This window comes from Xenopus laevis, chromosome 3L (assembly GCF_017654675.1).
Source record: "Xenopus laevis strain J_2021 chromosome 3L, Xenopus_laevis_v10.1, whole genome shotgun sequence".
In the NCBI taxonomy this organism is placed as follows: domain Eukaryota; kingdom Metazoa; phylum Chordata; class Amphibia; order Anura; family Pipidae; genus Xenopus; species Xenopus laevis.
The window spans coordinates 101133858-101155019 of NC_054375.1; positions in this window are offsets into that span (position 1 = coordinate 101133858).

Below are 21162 nucleotides of genomic sequence, written 5' to 3' on the forward strand. Positions count from 1 at the left end.
ACTGTTATATGGAAAAAGGAAATAATTAAAAAAAAATCTGGATAGTTTGGTTAAAATGGAGTTGGTGGGAGATGGCCTTTCTGTAATTCTGAGCTTTCCGGATAAAGGCTTTCCGGATAACAGATTCCATACCTGTATCGCCAAAAATACGTTGGTCATGTTGCCCTTCCTGAAGAATTCTGATTGTAGTGATAAGTGCAACTGTAAGTGTAATTTTAATCATTAATAAATATTCAGTTTTATGCATTTGTAAAGGTGTCACCTTTACATAATTTTTTCATTTTTTTCATTCATTCAAAAGTGCTATAATGTAACAGTGGTTACTGATTGGTTGATATGGTATTACTACATGTACCTTTGGACCTCTTAATACATTATGCCAAAGAGTTTATTTGAAGAAACTTATTTGAAGCTTCAGCAACATTCATATTGGAAAGAAGGCAACATTCAAAAAAATCTATCATCTAGCTACACTATGTGGCCAAAAGTTATTAGCCATATTATTAGCAAAAACTTCCAAACACACCAGGGGAATACTAACTGCTGATTCCCAGGAATGCTAGCACAAGAGCAATTAATAGGGAATATTTGTTTTTTTTATAGTTGATCAGAGACATACAAACTTAAAAACACCATGTGTATTGTCAAACGCTAGCTGGAGTGGTGTAGAGTTCACTATCATTTCTCATCATTTTGAGCAATGGAAACACTTACTCTGGAGTGAAAAATACATTTTCCCTTCTGACACTCAACAGAGAAGTCTGGGTTGGGCAGATTCCAGGAGAACACTACTTGTCTGAAAGCATAAAGCCAATAGTTTGGTGGAGAAAGAATAATGGTTTGGGCTAAGGCTTCTAGTTCTACTGAAAGCAAACTGAAAGGCTACATAGTACAATGACATTATTGACAAATACATGTTTCCACTATGTGGCAACACTTTGAGAAGGCTCTTTCCTGTTTCAGCATAGTAATGTCCTCATGTAATAAACAGGGTCCTAACTGATTGGGTTTGATGAAATGTCAGTGGAAGAGCTGGCCTGCACAGAGCCCTGACCGCAACCCAATTGAAAATCGGGGGAATGAATAGGAACACTGGCTGTGAGCCAGGCCTGATTCCTAGCATCAGTGTCCAACCTCACTCATGCTCTTCTGACTAAATTGAAGAACTCCCAACAGCTTTGTTCCAAATTCTAGTGGAACCCTTCTAGAACAGTAGAGGCTGTTGTAGTACCAAAGGGAGCATCAACTATCTATCTATCTATCTATCTATCTATCATCTATCTATCTATCTATCTAACATCTATCTATCTATCTATCTATCTATCTATCTATCTATCTATCATCTGTCTCTTTATGGCAAGAGTCACCTCTAGGGAATACATGCAGGAAAATTTAGCAGGTGAACTGTAGTCTTAACAAAACAAAACATCATCGCTCAAATGATTTTTGTTACAGTATCTCCCTGCCCAAAATACTCTGTGATTGATTTATATGGACATATGTTAAACTGCTGAGTTTTACTTTCTGCTTATCAATGTCAGTTGTCAGATCAGCCAAAGAAAACTGTTGTGTATGCAGAACACCTGCAAAATAAATGAAATGTAAATTGCATGTCAATATGTTGATTTAACACTAAGAAGAAATGCACTGCGTTACATATTAAAATGGTGGGTATATAATTGTTTGTATAAACTATAATTAGGATCAATAAATATTTAGCTAATTTTTTTTTTGCATGGCACTGCCACAAACATTCTAGGTTATTATGTTATTTATGTCATTTGGTTTTATTCATCCAAACTAATAAGGATAATGCATTGTATATGAAAAATCATTTTTTTTTATAAAGTCCTATAAATAACATTGCAATTGTTATAAACTTATGCAAACACAGTAAAGCCCTCATTTATGATGGATAGGAACAGAGCAAATAACAAAAACGAGCACCAAATGGTGCCCATTAAAACTACTGTGGTAGAGTGACCAAGGAAATGTGTAAAAGGGGATGTTTTGCCTTTAATTTCTCCCCAATAGGAGATGAAAACTGCAAGGGAGATGTTACTAAACAGACAATGGTTTCTCTGTGTAAAGGATTTTGCTGTCTGGCCCTGGAAGCTATAGTGTTCTGGAAGGAAAAGTCAAGCAAGACAATACATGCCAATGGTCCAGTTCGCACATTGGAGCTCACTTTCCACAGGAAGGCTGTCCCGTGGAGAGGTATTTAATTGTAGTGAAAGTGTTAAGAAGGTCTCTCTGAACAGGGCAAAGAACAGGAAGGTTACCTGTCTGTGTTAGGAACTCCCAGAGGGGCTGGGCTGCTGCCTGTCACTGCAAGGAGCACAGAGAGATGTGACCAGGTGATTAAGAGTCTAAAGTGATTGAGAAAAGCCAGAAGGTGAGACAGGCCAGAGGCTGGTGAGCTGGTATCCCAGGAGGGGAGAGTCAGCAGAACTTAATTAGAAGCCCAGTGTGGAAGCCACTCTGTATGGTGAGAACCCCAGAGAAAAAGTCTTGAATGTGTGCTGTTCAAGTGCTAATGAACTGAAGAACCTTTATGTTGGGAAGAGTTTGCCTAAACAAACCTTTGTTTTTGTCTGAAGAACTGGTGTCCCTGTCTTTATGCTCCTGATCCTACGCTTACCTGCCTACCATAGCTAATTTCCCAAAAACTGTATGTATAGCTAGACAGCTTGCCACACTACATAAAGCAGTCTACTTACCTTGCTGTATAAGGGAGAAGGCACAATACACAGAGTGTTCAGGTGGGCAGGAACCATACACTTAACATCTGCCTTGACTTGGCAGTACAGGACCCCTTTTGCCCATTTTGACCACAGGTGTTCAGTGTTGCACCATCTGACCTGCAAACAAATGATGGATGGGAAAGTGTGAAATAAACAGTTATGGTTTTGTATTACTCTAAATGCTCTTGTGTGGAATTCATTGATGCAATTTATGGATAAAAGGTCTGAAACAAAGCTTAAAAAAGTGTTAGTTGAGAGTGCATGCTCAAAACAAAAAAATGCATTTGCAAAGACACTATTTCTGTGGATACAGAGGCCACCATAGAGTGACCCAAGTAGTTAGTGTAAATAAAGTATTCCTCTCTCCACCTGTAGGTAAGCAAACTTATTTTCCCATAATGACCCAGCATTAGTGCAAATAACCCTACATTGAGGTACAATTAAAATGGTATCTCTCCATTAGCCAAGATTGAATATCCTACAATGCCTTGCATAGCTCTGTGTTTCCTCCTTAGTTACTGTGGGAAGTGGAGTCTTGTCTCAAGTGGAGCCAACTGATGCAATGTGGTTTCAGTGGTACCTGTAGTAAAAATGAATAGCAAATGCAAACAACAAGATTTTAAATTTGGATTTAGAACCCCATTTACAATCAGCTGTACAGTTCCATGGTTCTATATTTTATGTCAGATTAGTATTTTTTCAGAGTTCTTCACCTAAAAAAAAAGATTTGCATAAAAAAACAACCATATTTTTATAAATGTACACATAAATACAATTGCTTTAATATAGCACTCTGAAAACATGTGAATACAATGAAAATCCATGTAACAATATTTCAGGTGCTAATGTTCAAATACGGATACAGCGGATATGTCTTTTTCCAACATGCCGAATTGCTGCATCACACGCAAAGTTCTAGTGATCACAAAAATATGGCCGCTAGCACCACTAAATTCTTTCCATTATCAACATCCTATTGCCTTTTATAAAAAAAGATGTAAACCTATTACTGAAATGACCCAGAATCTAGCATTGGCTGTCCATAAAAGATTAAACTAACCTCACTTGATGAGTCCACACAGTAAGTAATCAACAGAAAAAAACACTTCCTCCAGTAGCATGAAAAATGAATATTATCAGTAATTCTTCCTCCTTTAACTTACCACACTGATTTTTTATGTTCCAAGTGCTAAAGAACTCATTTGAATTGATTAGCGATTTAGTGTTAGGAATTTAGAATCTTCACATTAATGACTTTGGCTTTTATTATTATTCAGTTGTGCAAGGGATAAACATGCTGCTAGGAAAACTGCAATCAAATATTTTGTAATGTCTATTTGTAGTGTACACATTACACAATAATATTTTTTGCCTGAAGCTATGTACAATATATACATTAAGATCTTGTTTTTTTATTTTATATGTTGGTGAGGTCCAGAGTAATGACCTTCATCCTATGGTGAAGCAATATTAACCTGGTGGGATTGGAGTGTTCCTTAAAGAAAATCCTTCCAGCTTCAAGGCATGAAGTTTAGCTGAAGGCACTGATGAGCAGGAAAGCAATTTAAGAAATAAAATATGACATGACAATTCCAGTTAACAGATCTCAACCCATTTAGACACCCATGGGCTATTTTGGAGAGATATGGTCTTTCCACCACTGGCAAAAGGACTCAGCTGGAATATCTACCCTCCAGTAGAGTTCTGGTGGGATCCCAAGTCAAGGTGGTTGATGCTGTACACTTATGGCACTATTAAGACACTCTGGGGACAACATAGTTAAAGGGGCAATATTTCCCACATTCAAGTAACCTATATGAATAATTTATATTCTTCTTTTGCAGAATTTTAAAATTCATTAGTTCCTGTGACTGGATGTTATATTTTCTGGTCCTGAAAAAAAAACAAACACTGTATTGTTTATTCTTTTCATATGGTTGCTCTTTTAGTCTCCTCTTATAACCACCAGGTGTGTACTATATTTAATTAGTGTGTTTATGGTAATAAACTAAAGCCAACAATATGGCAATTTGTAATTGAAAGAAACATTTATTTTCACACTCAATACACTTTTTCACTGAATGTATAAATAAATATGACAAGGCACCAGTCCAACTTTGAATTCTATCACGTGGACATGCAAAACACTTTAAATAAAACATAGTAATTGCTGCCAAATTATGAATTACACTTTTAAGCATATGATATCATCAACAGATGTTAGATGTCATTTTTATTTCACAAAGAAATTAAAAAGTACCACACTGCCATTTGATGTATTCTGAGGATAGCAACATATACAGTATATTCTATATTTGATTTTTTGACATGTGGGGTTGATTTATTAAACTTGAATTCATCAAAAAAAAATTTTTAAATAAAGTCAACCAAACTCCCTTCTATGAATTGAACTCATTTATCAATAAAAAAACCGATGCAACAAAATCGAGCGTCAATACATATCATTCGATTGACACTCGATTTTATCAAATCGTCTTTGTGAAAACTCGACTTTATCGCTTATTGGACAAAAACTGCGACTTTATCAAATTATCCAGCGCAGATCACAATCTCAAGAAATAACTTCAGGGACATCTGCCATTGACGTCTACATGACCTTGACAGGTTTGAGATGGCATATTTTCGGATTTGGATTTCTAGCAGCTTTGGGGTATAATAAATCTCTAAAAATTTGAGTTTTTTATTTTTCCACCAAAAAATAGATTTTTCGCTCTAAAAAACTCGACCTGAAAAAAAATCAAGTTTTAATAAATGTGCCCCCAATATTCTAAATGGCATTATTGTTTTGTCTTTTTGTTTATAATAAGCTTTTAAGTCTTCAATATTAGTTTATATAAGGTGGTAAGATGAGCATGTCATTTCAATGGGAACATGGTCACACCTTTAAAACTGGTTTGGACACATATGGGGGAATGAAATATGTTTCGCTAGCGAAAAAAAAACCTGGCCAAAGACTCTTGTGAATGTGTGCGACCATGTTTGCGTAATTTTTTACTTGATTACAGACCTCGGCGACTTCATCTCATAGTCTTCCATTATTATGTATTTTTTCCCCATAAAGAAATAGGGAATGGAATATATAATATAAATAGCATGAAATATGCTAAATGGTTAGAAACAAGAGGGCCCACTGACACCTGGGCCCATCAGTAGTAATGGGCAAATAAATTCACCTGGCGCGAATTTGCAATAATTTTCCGCGTTTCGCCACCGGTGAATAAATTGGAAAAACTCCCCAGAAAATTCTCTGGCATCAAAATGGATGCGAAATCTGCTTGGGTTTGTTTCACTTGTTTCAAGCAGTCTGCAATGGGATTATGGCAGACAGGTTTATACCACAAAGGAATACATGATGAATAGCTGACAAACAGTGTCAAAATCAATTGTCACCCTCTAGAAAATGATTCAGTAACTTAGAAAATATCCTATTAGCTACACAGTAACTAGATGTTTATTTTTTCACTTTCGATTAGTTTTGATTAATCACTAGGATTTCAGAAAAATGAAATGTCATTTCAAAGGCAAAATGCATTCATTTGCTAATGGGCTTTTATGTAGCTGGTGCTGTAATAGCAGCCACATTCATGAAGAACACTGATGCGCAGTTCTGACTAAATAAAATACAGGTAATGGCAAAATTCCCAAAGACACACAGAATGGTTTTTAAGTTCAGTTCATTACAAGGTGCCCTTAATTCTCACTCCCAGCTCAATTTTACCATTCTTTAAAATGTAATAACTTTTTCAAAGCTGACTATTCAATCAGTTTCATTCTAATGCTACCCACAGACTCTCAGAGGTATTCTGTGAGCTAAAGTGTAATGTGTTCAGGCACTGATGCCAAATTTCTCTTTGATGTGTCTGTTACAGTGTTTTATTGTACAAAGATCTCATTGACATTGATATGGGCTGTGAGAAACTCCAATTTCCAGCCTGATTTTTAGCATGTAGTTGATCCGTAAAGAACAAAAACCGAGAAAAATGTAAGGATTTAAGTGCAATGTTATTTGTGATATATGTCCAAGTAAAGAGGGTCCCTCCATAGTGAGGGATGATTAAAGGACAAGAACTGTTGATAAAGGAACATACTTAGAAAGGAAGAGATGCAAAGATCGCAAAAAGGAGCTGAGATAGTGGTATAAGGTTTTTAATGCATTCTGCAAAGTTATAAGTGCTGAAACAAAAGTGGAGTGTGTCTAATATCAGTCGCCCATGGTGGTACTTAATGTGTTTGAAAGAGCCCTCACCTTTAATAGGACATTTATATGCCACAGACATAGGAAAGACTGCAGACATTCTAATCTACCTACTACTTTTCAATAGTCTCCAAATGTTGTAGACTGAAAAATTTTTCATTTACCAGGAGTTGGGTAGAATATAATAAAAGCTATTGATGAAAATATATGCGTGATGTGAAAAATTATTGCTCTGCACAAATAGTTTTTTCTTTAAGCACAGTTAAAGAAATACTAACACCAGAAATAAAACCCATGTTACACGTATAATGACTTTTTCTTTGCATGCTATTTATAATTTTAACATGAAAGTATTTGCCTGATGCTTTTATATTTCATATCTGATCCCCCATGTTCCTCTATGAGGGGGCTGCCATATCTTTGCAGCAGTAGTCCATTAGCATTAGAAACTTGAACTGACAAGTTGAGAGGGGACAGTCCGGTTTAGGAACTTCAGGTGACAATTACTTACAAAACAAATTACTCAGCAAAAAACAATCAACATGACCTACAAGTAACTTTTAATATACTTTCATATTTTAAAGTATACTTTTTTAGTGTCAGTAACACTTTAAAAGAAAAGTAACACCAAAAAATGTAGATTTACTAAGCTTGAGTGATGGTTCGAATTCCAAAAAGTTCGAAGATTAAGCAAATTCGAAATAAAAATCGTTTGACTATTCGACCATTTGATAATCGAAGTACTGTCTCTTTAAAAAAAACTTTGACTTCATACTTTGCTAAATTAAAGCTACTGAAGTGCAATGTTAGCCTAAGTTTTTTTGGTCGAATAAAAATCGAATCGTTGATTTAATCTTAACTTCTATTCGATCGTTCGATCAATTGAATACGGTAAAAATCCCTCGACTTCGATATTCGAAGTCGAGGGATTTCAATTCGAGGGTCGAATTTCTACGTTTTTTTAACTTCAAAATTCGACCCTTAGTAAATCTGCCCCTAAGTGTTTTAAAGTAATGAAAATATCATGTAATGCTTCTCTGCACTGGTAAAACTGATGTGTTTGCTTCAGAAACACTACTATAGTTCATATAAACAAGCTGCTGTGGAGCAATGGCGGAAATTGAAAAACGGCTAAATGGCACAGGTTAATTAATGGGTAACAGATAACACCATTAGACAGACAAAGTTATGCCTTTGTGCGAGCAAACGTAACTGTGCGAATTTAATATAGCTTTTGCTAACCTCGGAAACTGTTTAGTGACCACTTCCAACAGGGGAAGAAGGTTTGCGAATTTTATAGTTTGCGCCAGTGCACAGTGAATGTAATAAAACTTCTTAGTGAAAAAGTTTTTATATTTGCTTCAAAAGATTACAACACCGTCAAGCATTCTTAAAAGTGGGCAATGCACAATTAAAATTCACAATGTGCAATTAAAATTCGCAATGCAATAACAGTTTAATGTAAGAGTATTAGATTTGCGAAATGCAAATTTTTATTCTTATTTGTGCAAATTGTTTTGCTCTTTGCAACTTTTATTACATTCCCCCAATTTAACATGTAAGTGGTAGACTGGTTGCCTCTATCAGCATTCAAAGCAATGGACTCATGTGCATAACAAGAGGCTTCCTCAACGATGTAAACTATTTTTTAGTGTGCACCCGTATACCACAACTGTAACCACTAACAATAGAGGGCTATTTCAAAGGCAGGAACAGTTAGGGAAGATAGTGTCAGTGTCTTCCAGGTGCAGAAAAAACATGGACGGGTAAGTATTAGTGATGGGCGAATTTGCGCCGTTTCACTTTGCCAAAAAATGTGCGCGAAATTCGCGTAATGGTGAAAAATTCGCGAAACGTCTAGATTTTGACGCCGCGCCCGTTTTTTTGACGCCGGCGCCCGTTTTTGACGCAAATTTTCGCGGGCGTTTTGCGAATTTATTCGCTGGCGGCGAATCGCCCATAAATTCGCCCATCACTAATAAGTATAATAAATTTGCCCCCACGTAATGTAAACATTAAATAAACCCAATTTATTCTTTTGCATTCAATATTGATTTATTCAGCTTAGTTAGGATCAAGTAAAATGTACTGTTTTATTATCTCAGAGAAAATGGAAATCATTTTTTAAAAATTAGAATTATTTGTTTAAAAAGGACTCTATGGGAGATGACCTTCCCATAATCTGGATATTTCTGGATAATGGATTTCCAGATAAGGGATCCCATACTTGTACTACACTTACAACTAGTTTGTGTTATGCTTGCAACTTGCAATTTGTATGTCATACTCCTATTTAATTATCAATATATTTCAGGGTAGTGCCTCACCATTTTCTTAATGAAAGCTAGATGTCCAAAGTAGTGATGGCGAAATTGGGGCGTTTCACGTCGCAAGAAAATTTGCGAATTTCCTGCGAAATTCGTGAAACAGCTAAAAATTTGCGAAACGTTTTTTAGATGTCTAATTTTCGCTGCGGTTTTCCAAAATTATTCACCAGCGGTGAATAGCGGGAATTCGCCGCAAATTTGCGCCTATCGAATAAATTTGCCCATCACTAATCCAAAGGTGTAATAGCTATGAAGATTTAGAAAAGGCCATTTTATCTTTCCCCCATACTTCACATTTTGCCTCTAAAATGCAGTGCTTGGAGAATATTTATTAATTTTTGTCTAACTAAAGTAAAATATTGTTTTCACTATAACAAATAATTTCAAGGCTAAGCCCATTGACATCAACATGGTTTATAAGGCACACAAAATAAAAATTGTCATTAAAATTCTAATCAGTATTCATAAAGGGGAAATCATAAATTGCTTCCTAAGAGGAATATCTTGCTGTAGTTACTGAGAATCTAAAAGAGATAGATGTCTCTTCTTCTGCTCTGACCTAAAAGTGCACACACCATTAATTCTGATATAGAAGCAATCAATCAAGAAAATTCAAATTCTCCTCACCTTGACAGTGTGTCCTGTAGGTTTTATACCCTGCAGAAAAGAATTTGCTAAGAGACACTTCTTAATTATGGCTGAACAACTTTTACTCAAATATGCAACAATATATGATCAGCTTTTACTAGTTTCACGTATTTCGCATATGGAAAAACAAAAGCAAACCTTCAAGGACAGTCTTAGTATTATATTCATTAATTCCCACTATAATTCCAATTAATACCAACAATGTACTGTATTTCTGCAGCTTGTGAAATACATGTTCTCACTGACACAATCAAAGGTTTAGACAATGTTTTCATTGAAACTATCACAATGGAAGCTTTTTATATAAAATGTTTTCCTCGTATTTATCATTCTTTTCCAACATTCTAAAAACTTTTCTTGACATTCTGAAAATCTGTTTTCCCTCCACGAACTGAATGGTCTGCGGTTTTTTAGGGTTAAATAGCCTCTCTTTCTAGACAGCAAAGATTAACTAACGAGACCGCAGCCCTTTCAGTTTCTGCCTTCTCCTACTTTGTGGTGCTCCTAGGGACTTAGAAAAAACATAACTAGTAATCTTGGGAGCAACTCCACCAACTATCTTTTTTCATAATTCCTCTCTTATCCTCAAGGAGCGGTTGGGTTAATTTGCAACTGAGTAGTACTGTTTTAAATCTACTCAATCAACTTTTTTATCAATAGCACCAGTCACTTTTTTATATTATTACCTCAAGTATTGCGATACAAATGACGTAAGAGGTTCCTTATCAATTATTGGAGCACAGGCACTTTATAAAGTATATTAATGAATTATAATTTTATTTCTAATATTAAATACTAGGAATTGTTAAATTAACCAATATTAGCGTTTATTAGAATTAACAATTGCTAAAATATACACAGAGTTGGTGTAGCGACAATTAATACTTTTAGTCGTATTTATTCAAGTAATGCACTTTACGTCTTTGGTATAAGTTGAGAAATTTATATATCCTCACTAACTGAATGGTGAATGAAAAAGTTGGCCGCTGAAAGAATAAATATATGGTATATAGAGGTGAGGGTTGGTTCTAATCGTTGAAGGCATTTTGCAGTCACGAAGCAAGGTTCTCTCTTTCTTCCTTCTTTCTACGATTAATTTTATCCTTGCGTGTACTGTATTTTTACGAAACAATTTAATAAAGAAAGTTAGTAAAACCCCTTTTTTAATTCTGAAACATTTCATGACTTTTTTTCCAGACTCAAAAAATATACCAATATAGTTGATTTATCAAATATTTTTTGATGTTTTTTCCTCCTCCAGAAAGCATTCTTCAGCTTAAAACAGTCAAAAAAAATTTGGCTCCAGATTATGGAAAATAGATCACAGTGCAAAGGAACATTCTTTTACATCTTTTTACTCAGCAAAATAGTAGACAATAATCAACACATGGGAACATTTCATGACAACTTGCATTTTTTTCATAAGTGACAAAATGTGAAAAGAGAAAAATGCCTCCCAACTGTTAATAGTAAGTAGTAATGAGCCAATCTGACCTGTTCACTTCCCTGAAAAAATTGCAAAACGAAAGAAATGTTTTGTGAACCTGCAAAACATTTTTCCTGAGAACCCTACTTCTGTTGCGCGACAATTATTTTTTTGTAGTGCAACATTTTTGGTGCAAACTAAATTCTATTGCAGTTTTAGTAAATAACCCGCTTAGTAACTTTGTTGCTGTTTAAACAAAAAGTACCATCTATAGTATATATATTACTGGTTTACTAACACAGGCACAACTAATAAATCCAACAACCAACAGATACCAATTCTAAGTTCTCAAATCTCATTGCTTAATGTGGAATGAGATTGTAATATGATGACTTTTTTGTCCACAGCACAGCATTTTTGTCTACTGTTTGTCTTTTTTGTTGCGTGTCAAACTGATCACATGGAGAATTTTTGACACCATTTTTGCTGGTGCCGAAACTCGCAGCAAAATCATACGTGGCAAAAATTTTTGTTTTCAAAAAAAGTCATCACTAATAGCAAGTGTAGGGGCACATTTACTTAGGGTCGAATATCGAGGGTTAATTAACCCTCGATATTCGACCGTCGAAGTAAAATCTTTCCACTTTGAATATCGAAGTCGAAGGATTTACCGCATTTCCTTCGTTCGTACGATCGAAGGGAAAAAAAGCTAGGAAAGCCTATGGGGACCTTCCCCATAGGCTAACATTGATGCTCGGTAGGTTTTAGGTGGCGAAGTAGGTGGTCGAAGTTTTTTTTTAAAGAGACAGTACTTCTACTATCAAATGGTCGAATAGTCGAATGATTTTTAGTTCGAATCGTTCGATTCGAAGTCGTAGTCGAAGGTCAAAGTAGCAAATTCAAAGTATTTTTTATTCTATTCCTTCACTCGAGCTAAGTAAATGTGCCCCGTAATGTTAATCTCGGACTGTCCAGTTATTATGTTGGAGTCAAGGAAGGATATTTTTCCCTTCTGAGGCACGTTGTTACAATTTCAGAAGGGTATTCCTTCACATGAACAAGCAGCTAGGAGGAAGTATTTGTTCAAACGATTGGGATGATGGGTATGTGTCTTATATAAGTCTAATCTAACATGTACTGACATAATAACCACAGCTAATACACTGATTTCCAGTTACTAGAATAATTTATTACACAATTCTCTAGTACTTTTGAGACCTAAAGCATTGTTTTAAAACATCAGAACATGACAATTTATGATTCAACACATATTTAATAGAATAACATGTTAATTTTTTTAGGGGTGATTTATCAACACCCAAATTCATTGCTTATTCCATTTTTTTTACTAGTGCAGGAAAAGAGTCATCATTATTTAGGGGGTTATCTACCAAGGTCCGAGTTTTTCTAAGTATTTGTAACACAAAAATCAATAAACTCTGACTGCCCACATGGACCATATTTATCATTAAAAAAAGTCCGAAAAAATTGGGTTGGACAAAAATCTGATATGTTCTTTTCTGCAAATACTACAAATTTTTAGTAGATTTCGGACTTGTTTGTCCAAAATACCCAATATTATTAGATATCAGTACGAGCAGCAACTCAGACACTGGGACCTTCCCCATTGACTTATACAGGACCTTGCGAGCTTTAAGATGCCGGATTTTTGACTTTTAAGACTATCAGGCTTTAATAAATTCTGAAAAATTCAGAAAACTACTAATTATTTGAATTTCGGATATTTGAAGCATTATAAATAACCCCCTTATTATAGACTGGAGAGTATAAGGGAATGAGGATGAGAGGAACCCCAGTTAGTAAAAGGTTTCAGTAGTCTCAGACTGATGAGAAAACACATTTTGTAGCTGCTTATGATAAATGGCTGATGTAGAAAAATCTGTGAAGGAAAAAGCAGCAAGCTTTCATGGGGCAGTTAGCCATCCATCTTTGTTTTTATATTCTAAATAGTTGTGGACTGATCAGAATTCATTTCTGATGGGTCATGGACATGGACAACTGCACTGGTATGCATACATTATTACAGTACCTTATACCCCGCAAGGTGTAAGCTCTTGTCAGCAGGGCACTGCTATACTTTTTTTATTTTGTTTGTCTATCAAATTATTACAATGACCTTATTTGTTGTAATTGAACTGTGCAACATAATTGAAAGGGAGGAGGAGTTATAGATACAGGATGAGTAGAGTGTGGATTTTTCAAAACTAGTGTTGCTATTTGAAATTTAAGTGAAAAAGAAATAATATCTTTTATAGAACGATGTGAAACTATTTTATATTAAAGAATATTCTCTCTCAATTAAATATTTCTACCATGCTTTAGAATGGATTCTTGCTAATGACCTTGATGAAGAAAGCCTATAAATATTACAAATAGTATATTTCTAATGCTACTATCTTAGCATTTGCTTGTGGATTCTGTCCAAATGAAGTGATTCTTAAGTCTTATTCTTCTTTGCTTTATTTATGCTATTTCATCTCCTGTCAATGCAGTAACCATAAGAGGTGCATTACCTTCAGGTTCATATACTTTGTGTTACATGGTTCATAAACGAGGAATAGTTTACAAATATACAAATTATCAGTGCTTCTCTTAGGGAAAAAACTCTCTCTATATCCATATTCACTTGTGATCTCTCTACTGGTAGACCACCCAGTATTCAATTGAAATTCCCCTGGAATTCATTGGTGGAGATAAGGGTTGCTTGACTATTTGCCATATATATCTTATTAACTAGAGAAAGCATTACTTGCCGTGCACTAGCAAATCCTCACATATAGAATTTTGCTAATAGCATGTGTGCATGCATCCACCTTTTTTCCAATAAAAAGATGTAGACCTTTCTACTGCCATTTACTTGCATCATGGATTACCTGGTCCTCTCTGTCACATGGAACATGGTGAGGTTCTACACTTGATCTTCAGCCTAAGGGAAACATCCCAGAAGGTAGGTTCATCCTACTATTATCTCTTTGGGACAGTGCATTGGGGGCACACTCTAAAACAAATATACAATTCCCATGCCAGATTTCTTATGCTTTGCAAAGGACAGAGCTAAAATTATTCAGGTAAAGCAAAATTTATAAAACCATTAGCCCCACCTGACACTGGCAGTGTTTACCATACTCCTATTCAGCACTGCTGCACATTAAATAGCATATATACCATAGCCCTAAAACCACCAGATGTTTCAAACAGAACTTACCTTTTATTGTAAGACAGATTCTCTAAGATGGCTCATTTTATCCCTCTAAAGAAACGTACCCCTGCTGCTGGGTTAGCTCAAATTTTTATTAAAGAGATTTTTCATTTGCATGGTGTTCCTCAGTCCATTGTGTCTGATCGGGGGGTACAGTTTGTGTCCAGATTCTGTTGTTTTTTTTCTATACATTTGTGTATCAAATTGAACTTTTCCTCGGCTTACCATCCTCAAAACAATGGTCAGACTAAAAGGACCAATCAAATCCTGGAACAGTTTTTGTGATGCTTTATTTCCCGAAACCAAGATGATTGGGTTGAACTTCTTCCATGGGCTGAGTTTGCTCACAATAACCTTTAACATGACTCTCTGGGATTTTTGTTTGGCTACAATCCTTCTGCCCTCCTGATGTTTTAAAGACAGAGATACCTGCAGCTGGTGCAATTGTTCGTGATTTCAAAACCATTTGATCTCAAGCCCATCAATTGTCAGGCATCATGGTGAGCCTGAAGGTATTAGCCTATCCCACGCTTCCCACTGGGTTACTCCCTGGAGATGAGATGCAAATGGAGGTAATTAGGACTAGGCACTTAACTGCAAACGTAGAATCAAGGTCAGGAAGTAAACCGGGTCATACACAGGAGAATCAACAAACCAGAACGCCAATCCAAGGGGAAATCCACAAGAATAGTCAGAAGCAAAGTCAGAAGTCGAAGTCAGTAGACAATAACGCTCAGTGTCAGTCAGGTGATCACCTTGCAATGAGTCTAGTTCTCTTTAAGCCAAGGGTGCCTGCACACGCTAAAATGTGGGCGTGCGTCGATACGTGCGAGAACATGCGCCAGCACTGGACCGCGCCCGCATGTAAGTGCGCGCTGCTGAGGTATTGCTGTATCCTGACACCAATCTCTTCTTAAAGCTGTGTCTTCTCAGAAAATTGCGCCTGACAAACACCAGTCGTGCTAATCTTCCTTACCAGATTGAAGATTTTTTTTGGTTTTCCACTAAACATGTCAAACTCTATCTACCATCTCCCAAGTTTGGACCTTTTTACGTGGGTCCCTTCAAGATTAAGGAGGTGATTAATCCTGTCTCCATTCTACCATAAAATGTAATTTCTCCTACCGCACACCTGTAGTTCACCAATCCTGCAACTGGTGGTGCGTTTCCTCCGTTGACCCGGCCGGGTCCCCCAGCAACGAATGTGTATAGAAAACGGATCCGCACACATACTGGTTAATGCAGTCGTGATGAATAAAAGGGGATACTCCCCGACTGCATTAACCAGTGTGTGTGCGGATCCGTTTTCTATACACATCCATTCTACCATAAACATCTTCGATTCCTTTCACATCTCTTTGCTCAAGCCTTTTGTTAGGAATAATTTTTCAGTTGATCAACCTCCTCCTGCTCCCATTTTTCTCGATGATCATGAAGAGTTTGAGGTTCAAGAGATTTTGGATTTTAGGAAAGTGAGAGGCAAGGTCCAATATTTGGTTCATGGGAGAGGTTTTGAACCAGAACAAAGATCTTGAGTGAGAGCTGCGGATACTGATGCTCCTCGATTGATCAGGGCCTTTCACAGAAAATTTCCAGATATGTTTTGGGAGTCCCAAAATGACTCCGGAAGGGGGAGGATACTGTGAGATGCGCTGGGAAATTTCCTCCATCTCAAACCTTCCATCGCGTCTCTCTGCACATGTGTGCACTTCAGGGTGCTTGGATAAAGTGACGGTGAGTGTCATGACGTCACGAAAAGGCACCAAAATCTAACTGAATCTTTGGTACCAAAACAGCCTTAAAAGCCTAGTCCTCCATTTTGAGAGTGCCCAAGCTCGCTTCAGTTTAGTGATCCTGCCCAAGCATTTATTCAGCCATTGATTACCTGGTTTTTGACTCCTGCCTGACTTTTGACTACGATTCCTGCTGCCTGCCTTGAACCTTTTGCCTAAATCCTTGCCGGTACATTGTTTATGGACTTATTCTAGTTACACACTTATTCCTTGTTGTTTTCCGCAGCAGAAAGCCCGGGCCACAAAAGGGTGTCAGTGAACACTAGAATCCACAGGGATTCCCTGTACATTTGAGTGTACCTATCACTGTACAAGGTTCCTGATAAAGTGAACGTTACACAGTTTTAAGCAAGGATACTTGCCAAGCTTACATAATGAATGTGCTTATTGTGTGGTTAAAGCATTGCATATCTTGTCTGAACATATTCTGTAAGTTATCTTCCTCTTGAAATATTGATTCTGGCTACATACCTAACTTCCTAAAATGAATAAATGGTAGTTGAGAGTAGAGCACCCTATACGGATAATAAATATTACATAATGAAATTAACGTGGCTCTGACATGAAAATACAAAGGGTAAAAGACTCTGAAACAAATGTAAATTTAACAATGAAGGCTAGAGGGAACTATTCTTTAGTGAAGATGATTATAATAAATGAGCCTACTGAACATTAATGTTTTAATTCTATTCTGCCTCTTCTGCATTTTTCACAAGGACGTTTTTCAGATTTAATTAATTCTGACAGGTATTCATATTCCCTTTGGTTCAGTGATGGGAACTTCAGTGCAGTTTGCAAATATGTAAGAGGATATGTATTTCGGTGTTGCAGCAGCTTTATGAAAAGGAAATTATTTGAATTCCAAACTTATTTCATCCATTATAGATCTGCATTATATTTTTACATTATTATACTATTTATAATTTTATATTTTAAGTCTCTTACCTGACAGAATTTAACATTAATGATCTGCAGTTTTTTTATGTTACAATACAACAATACATATGGCAATGAAGTACATCTAGCTCTGCAGTCATGAGGGTCACTTACTTAAGTGCAAGAGCCCAAAGGGGAATAAACGCATGCCTCTTAGCACTTGCAGCCAGGCTCTGGCTGCACTATTCACCTTGCTCCAAATAAAAAATTCACGGAGGTCTGTGACCCCCCCAATGTTCTCTGATCTGTCTGAGGCACATAGATCGAGAGACGCCTAAGTGCCTTCCCTCACCTGCACCTCATGAATACATTGCTGCTGACTGCAAGCTGCAGTGTATTCACTGGGGATGCACAGGTCTCTGTGCTCCATTTTAGAAGACATGGAGTAAATATGAAAAACATGGTTGATTGCCCCATGTGCAACATACAATGAGCATGAAAAATGACCCCTATGATCACTAAAATGTAGACACATACAGAAGTATTCCGTAGAAATGCATAATTGTAATTCGGTTCCAATCTATTCCTTTGATCAATCTTTTACAATTACTCAATGGGCTGCTTATGCTTAGTGAACTAGATGTCCAACTTCTTAGTATGACATTCCATCCATCCTCTACTAAAGTAGGAATATACATATTCTTATTGCCTATTTATATGTATGCTTTGTTTGTTCCCACTTAACAAAACAATCCAGTCTTAGAGAAAAATCAAGATCAAAGATAAAAAAAAGAGGCTGAAAATGTGTAATTTGTTTACACTGAAGAAGCAACACTCAATTCCATTCTTCCATTTTAATATACAGAATGACAGTTCCAAGAACACAAAGGCATTATTTGTGATCAGAGCAAACTAGGATCCTTCTTAAGGTGAGAAGAAAAAACTTTTCGTTTTTAGTTTTAGCTTTTAATGCCAAGGTGTATAGCAATATTGCTAAGGAAGCTTTTAGATTTTGTTTTTTCATTTGAGTGCAAAACTACTCTGCTGTCTATCACTGTCTATCCTCTATCCTGTATCTGTGCTTAAGGAAAAGGGTTTTATTTTTTATAGGAAAATGGTGACATTTTCCATTTCTCCTGCTGATGCACATGCAGTAGGTCTTTTCAATAACTGATTATATGCATTGTAAGGAAACAAAGAAGTGCAAAGACACTTCTATACATTTATTAATACTACATGAATTTGATATTGATAAGGTCTGATATTCTACCAGTACATTAGTGATGTGCGGGACGACCCGATACCCACGGGTCGACCTCGCACTGCTCCTCGTGGGTGGCGGGTTGAGCTCTTCTCCTGCTCTCTCCGCCCCCACCTTCAAATTCCGGCTTCCGGTTTTATAGTCTTGTGTCTGCTCGTCCCGCCCCTCATTGTGACGTCATCGGCGGGGTGGGCGGGTCTATAAAAGGACCCTGGAAGCGCGGGTGCGAGCGGGTTGGAGCAGGGCGGGTTAAGGTCGGGTGCGGGTCAGGAAAACCCTGACCCGCACATCACTACAGTACATCATATTTTTCCCCACTTCAAATAATGTTTTGTAGGTGAGTGGTACTTCTTTAAAGGCATACAATACAGTATTGTGAATAGGAATAAAGGGGTAATCTATGACTAAGGCAACGTGCAAATGATCTAACAGTATATTTATGCTGTGCCTTTCTAGCTTTCATTTGTATTTTGCTTTAGAAAGGGCTCTGAAAGCTTGCAATGTATTTTTATTGTTAGCCAATATAGGTATCACTTCTGCAATACTTTTTGTATTTGTTTGTTTTTATATTTGTTACCAGTCATGAATGTAATTGTGGAATTCAGGCAGCACAGGTCTGCTTTGTTTTCTTACATAAGATATATGTGTCACGCTTTTTAGTCACATGCACATATGTGTTTTATATAGAATAACTTTACAGTCTCTTAAAGGAATAGTTCCTTGTGAAAATAAAAACTGTGTAAATAGATAGGCTGTGCAAAATAAAAAATGTTTCTAATATAGTTAGTTAGCCAAAAATTTAATATATAAAGGCTGGAGTGACTGGATGTGTAACATAATAGCCAGAGCACTACTTCCTGCTTTTCAGCTCTTTAACTCTGAGTTAGTCAGTGACTTGAAGGGGGGCCACATGGTACATTTCTGTTCAGTGAGTTTGCAATTGATCCTCAGCATTCAGCTCAGATTCAAAAGCAACAGATATGACCCATGTGGCCCCCCCTCAAGTCTCTGATTAGTTACTGCCTGGTAACCAGGGTAACCAGTCAGTGTAAACCAAGAGAGCTGAAAAGCAGGAAGTAGTGTTCTGACTGACACGTTATACATCAAATCACTCCATCCTTTATACATTACATTTTTGGCTAACTATATTAGAACCATTTTTTATTTTGCACAGCCTATCTATTTACCCAGTTTTTATTTTTACACTGAACAATTCCTTTAAGAGTGTTCTTCAATGGAATTTAGCCAGTCATTTTTACAGTGCTGAACATGTTTGCTGTTTATTTTAGTATTCCACATCCTTGTGCCCTATATATCCCTTTTTTCTGTATTTTCTTTTGTCAATGCATAAGTTAGACTCTCTTAAGAAAATCTGGGGTTGGCACTTGGTTTTATGTACAGTGTACTTTTGGTTTCTATCTCTTCGAGCTGTAATGTGGTAGTTTCCCTGCGGTAGCTTTTTTTTTTTTAAATTTCCAATTATGTAAAATAAAATTGGTTTATAAAAGTAGAACAGAAGCAGTATGTCTTGTGCATACCCCAGTAGAGTTACTGATTAGATCTGTGAAGAATTCTACATAGAAAGTGCCTTTGTCTATATAAGTAGATCTCGCTTGTTACTGGGATTGGGAACTAGAATAAATTACATACATTTGCGCAGTCAGTTAAAGAAACTGTTTTTGTGTGTGTAACGTGGACAGTTCACTCTCGTACTACATCGTAAGAAGAAATGCAGAGTACAATATTTCAACTGAGAAATGGAATGAAAATCTTTAAATAAGAGCCTAAATAATCAAGAGCTTTTATAATATAGCATTTAAGAACCCTTAAAGTATTTAATGACCCATCCACCAGGGGTTGAAAGATGTGTATTGTATGGATTGCACCAGTGCTCTGTGTATGTAAAAAAAGTTTTCAAGACCTTTAAGCAGGTTTTGCCAGAAAGTTGTATGTGTAATTAAAGGGATACTGTCATGGGAAAAAATTTTTTTTTCAAAATGAATCATTTAATAGTGCTGCTCCAGCAGAATTCTGCACTGAAATCCATTTCTCAAAAGAGCAAACAGATTTTTTATATTCAATTTTGAAATCTGACATGGGGCTAGACATTTTGTCAATTTCCCAGTTGCCCCAAGTCATGTGACTTGTGTTCTGATAAACTTCAATCACTCTTTACTGCTGTACTGCAAGTTGGAGTGATATCACCCCCTCCCTTTCCCCCCCCAGCAGCCAAACAAAAGAACAATGGGAAGGTGACCAGATAACGCCTCCCTAACAGAAGATAACAGCTGCCTGGTAGATCTAAGAACAACACTCAATAGTAAAAACCCATGTCCCACTGAGACACATTCAGTTACATTGAGAAGGAAAAACAGCAGCCTGCCAGAAAGCATTTCTCTCCTAAAGTGCAGGCACAAGTCACATGACCAGGGGCAGCTGGGAAATTGACAAAATGTCTAGCCCCATGTCAGATTTCAAAATTGAGCATAAAAAAATCTGTTTGCTCTTTTGAGAAATGGATTTCAGTGCAGAATTCTGCTGGAGCAGCACTATTAACAGATTCATTTTGAAAAATTTTTTTTTTCCCATGACAGTATCCCTTTAAGTATTTACCTATTTAACTTTCTAAAGAGGAATATTACACTGCAAAC